This window comes from Lolium perenne, chromosome 3 (genome assembly GCF_019359855.2).
Source record: "Lolium perenne isolate Kyuss_39 chromosome 3, Kyuss_2.0, whole genome shotgun sequence".
NCBI lineage: Eukaryota > Viridiplantae > Streptophyta > Magnoliopsida > Poales > Poaceae > Lolium > Lolium perenne.
The window spans coordinates 226,701,565-226,705,983 of NC_067246.2; the positions used below are offsets into that span (position 1 = coordinate 226,701,565).

Here is a 4,419-nt window from a genome sequence, read left to right on the forward strand (position 1 = left end):
TTCAAGTTTTCTCCACGGGAAGCACTTCTATATACTAAGCCAACATAATATAAAAGTAATCTAGTGCAAGAAGCAAGGGCTATACTCAAAAGTCAAATATGAGCACCAGATATATGTTTCCCCATGGAAACGAGAAAATGATGTACTTTCTATTTCAAAATAGATAAAACATGCAATTGGAGGAACAAAACTATCTCTGAAATTTATGCACCATTCAACTGATATACTGAGTTTAATAAGCCAAATTCAAGAGATCCGGATATATTAACTAAAATTAATGGTTAGTATAAAAAAGGAAACCTTTTGCAAGTTTCGTTCGTGAAAAAACAGTGTAAGTGAACACCCTTGGTTGTACCTGGTATCTACATAATAGAACTTCACCAGAGTATCCTATACATGTGTGGGGACAGTTATTGAACGGGATAAAATATTTGATGCATGAACTGAATTAAACACAGCAGAATTCAGAATCACAATAACAACTGAAAGGGTCATGTAAAAGGGAACCTTGCTGCAAAATGACATCTCCATGGCACTGGGGTCAGCATACGTTCGCATTGTCCCACTACGCATCGCCCCTTGAAAATCGAAGCAAAAAAACATTTATAACATAGCATTAACATGACCAGTTAACACTAAAGCATTGTGTCAAATAAATCATTAGATGTGGATGATCCCATCCTTTGACTGGAAGTGTAAGTGCCAAAAGGAAGACAAGCACCTCCACTAACGATAAATCTCTACTGGACCAGGATCCAGTTACTACATAATTTTTCTGACCTGAGTACAAAAATAAGCCATATGATCTTATGCTCATACTGTACACTTGCAGAAGCGCTACAACTTGCAACCAAAAACTATGGTGGACCATGTCAAGTATCTAGCAGCCACCATAATTTACGGCCTGAACCAAGCATGATCGAGGCTTTAAATGCAATATATTTTTCTCAGGAGTGTAACTGCAGGCCATGTCAGCTGTCTTGACCTATCACATAAACGCAAGGCCAACATCGAGGCATCAACCAGTTTTGCATTGCTCTCAGACTGGCCGCTGGTTGTTGATTATATGACTAACAGATGCCTACAGTTCTTTTTTCTGCAGCAAATCTGCAACCCTATTAGCAAGTGAAAATAGGAGAAATAATATTCCCTGCTCTCAACTCTCTCAATTCCCTCACATCCCTATCTCTTCCACCTCCATCTACCAGCTCTTTCAATCCTTCTCGATCCTCTGAATCTCTCATCCTCATCTGCACGACCTCATCGCTGCCTCCTGCGACACTCGTCCTGTCCACCTCAGCTGTGGCCCCTGGAGCTCTCGCCGACTCTGCTCCTCATCCTCACTTGCAACACGTTGTTGAAGATAAGATTTCCCAGCAAAGTAGTTGACCATAGAATCAAACCAACATATAGATGGGATAATCTTTCATACTCAATTATTTAGGAAACATTAACTCCATTAATTAACAATAGAAATAGAACAAATCATCTCCTTCTGAAAAATATGCATTCTCAAACAGTCAATAGGTAATTACTGCAAAACTTGCAAAACCAGGATTATTTACTTCAAGCCATGCATCATGGTAAGCTATTTCTAGCATGTCGTACCTCGACTTATCATGGGCACTCCAGTCCATCGAGCACATGACGTACGCGGTACGCCTAAATTTAGCATTTGAAGTATTGAACTCACTTTTCTTCCCTAGAATGAACATATATGCTGATCAGTTTTAGGCAAACTAAATCAGATCACATACACTGAGAATGGATAAACGTGGCGAAATAGATAAACGTGGCGAAATATTAAACTTCTTGCAAACAATATTACACCTGGTATGCAAACCCAGAGCGCCAAAATACATACAAATTCTGCAAACCCGAAACTATTTTTTTGTGCATCAACCGATATAACTCAATTTATATACACTGAAAACAATTACATGTAGTAAAAAAAGGACTCTTGTTACACAACAGCAGGCATCCTATCAACGAGTCGCCTCACTTGCTAACATGTCCAAAAGGAGTGAGACGCCAACAATAAAGAACCGCTTTCAAGTAATAAAGCAACAGAAAGAAAGAGCTCCTGCTTTTCAGCAGCCCAGCAATCATAATCGAAGAATTGGAGCTAATTGGAACTAAACACTATAAAAATTTAGAGCAGCTATATATTATTCATTCATTAGATCATGCCAAGAAAATATACCTGAAAATTGTTCATCGTTCACAACTAACCAAAGTGCCCCTCACCTGCTTTTCAACAGCCCTGCAATCATAATCGAAGAATCCCATCAGGCACAAGCATCAATGCTTGTTGGAACTCAAGAGGCTCAGAGCTACTACTAATTTATGAAATTTAAAGATGTCATTTTCATATATCCCATGTTCTGATATAATAGTCTACATTTAGGCATGAAAAGGCATGGACGTAACAGGCTGTTACTTTCCAAGGGCAGACAAAAGCAAATCAGGAGGATGTAATTGAACAAGCTCCACCAAATGCACACAAGAACTGAAAATTTAACAAATAGTTAGTTAAAAGAACGGGACACTTACCTTGCAGGATATCAAATTACGCGAAGCACAGTGGCCCCAACAATTCATCATCTGGACCATCGGAGAAGATGAGTAAATGGACTATCAATCACATGATGCCTTGGCACCAACGTGGCCAAGGAATGCGTAGAGGTCCATCCGACGGGGTAGCTGCGCTTGGCGAAGAGCTTCTCGAACTGGTAGACCTTAAAGAAGTCGGAGATGATCTGTTGCGCATCTTCTCCTGTGATTCCTTGAGCTTCACAGCCACGTCAATACGTCAAGGTCGTCGGTATCAACAGCTCTAGCGTGCCCACGATCAGCACCGCCGCCCCCGTCAGCAGCAACACAGTTAGCACGATCTTGTTCCGTCTCTTCTGCTGCATCTCCACCGGGAAAGGTTCGGCGAGATTGGTTCAATATGGATCTCGCTTCTTGATCCCTCTTTCGCTTGTGGTGGTGGCAAATCGGGCGCGGCGAGTTCCCGCACACAGCAGAGGAGGCCAGGGCGGCGACGCTCGTGCAGTGGAGGACGGCAGTGGCAGGGGCGCTTCCGTGATTGCCGGGAGGGCGGCTGCGAGGGAGAGGGAGCAAGAAAGGGATCACGAGGGCAAGGGCAGGCGTCAGAGGGATTGGAACCGTGCGGTAGTGAAGGAGGAGCGCAATTAGGGAAGGAGTCAAGGAGAGGAATTAGTGGGCTTCCACAGACGTTCATTCTGGGGCGAGATTTCTGGCCCATGCGGAAGTGTCCTAGGTGTTTTGGTGCGGCCCATGTGGCGCGGGTGGAAGGTTACGACGACCAAATCTTTTGTAGTAGTGGTAGTTGGTGGCAGAATAGGGAACATGTTCCTCCTTTTTAAGTAGTGTAGAAAAGGTAAGCATGTATGCTTCTTAATTAGTCACTCCAAAATGAAGCTCTTGGGAGGGTTTTTGAAATTTCCATGATTGAAACCAAAAACCACTTCTCTTCATGCTTGAATTCATAAGTCAGGGTTTAGGGATATATAGGGGGTAGATACATGATTTTTCTGGTTTGAATATGTCTAGAGCTTGTTTTTCAACTTGAATGCTTACTATATGACATACGAAGACTATTTGCTAACGGAGGGAGTAAGCACTCTAGCTATGAAAAGTACCAAACGATGCATACCAAAATGATTTTTTAGAGGAATACTAGTTCGGATTATATAATTTTATATTAGCAGGCCAAAATCAAACCCCGTAGTTGGATTTTCAGAAATTGATCCGTAGTACTGGGCAAAACCCTAGTTTAGCTTATTTAATAATAGATTCGTAGGTCGATTTTTTTACGTTATTATTGTTATTACTAGGCAGCACATGTGTTTGCCCGTCCAGTGAAACTCTTTCATTTCATTTTTCTTTTCCGCAAGGTCGGGAGTCGGAGGAAGAGGGATCACACGGGAGGAGACGAAGGGAGAGCAGTCACGGGGCCCCACTTATTTATGGTGTCTATCCTTTTTCTGGTGATGTTGACTGTTGTGCAGGGTTGTCAGTGCGCAGGGGGGTGCGAGCGAGCGAGAAAGGCCGAGAATGAGAGAGATGTTTTTTTTAGAGGGACAACCGAACGATCCTGAAGGACCCAGATTTCCAATACGCATCAGAGCGGAGTTTACAGCAGGACACAAAATAAACAGGAAATTACGTCTAAATCCCTAAGATTTACATGGTAGACCCCATGCTGAAAGCAAGAAATGCGATCGGGTCCTTAATAGGCACCGTCCGGATTGATCCTCGTCGGAGCCGGGGACGAACCACTTGGCGCGACCAAATCGCCATGGCTACAGAGCCTGCACACCATGGCCTATGAGCTGAGCTAGAAACGACCTGCCAAAACCGGCAGCCAACGGAGGTGGATAATTGGGGAAA

At 43.1% G+C, this 4,419-nt stretch overlaps 1 long non-coding RNA gene across 1 annotated transcript; it reads right to left on the bottom strand.

Annotated features, from left to right (window-relative positions):
- Positions 1 to 957: 957 nt before the first annotated feature.
- Positions 958 to 3,141, bottom strand: LOC127343554 (uncharacterized). The gene is made up of 4 exons (XR_007877327.1): positions 2,554 to 3,141; positions 2,204 to 2,263; positions 1,609 to 1,702; positions 958 to 1,343 (listed from the first exon to the last, which is right to left on the bottom strand). It is a non-coding gene; the product is annotated as an uncharacterized lncRNA (long non-coding RNA).
- Between the last annotated feature and the right edge of the window lie 1,278 nt (positions 3,142 to 4,419).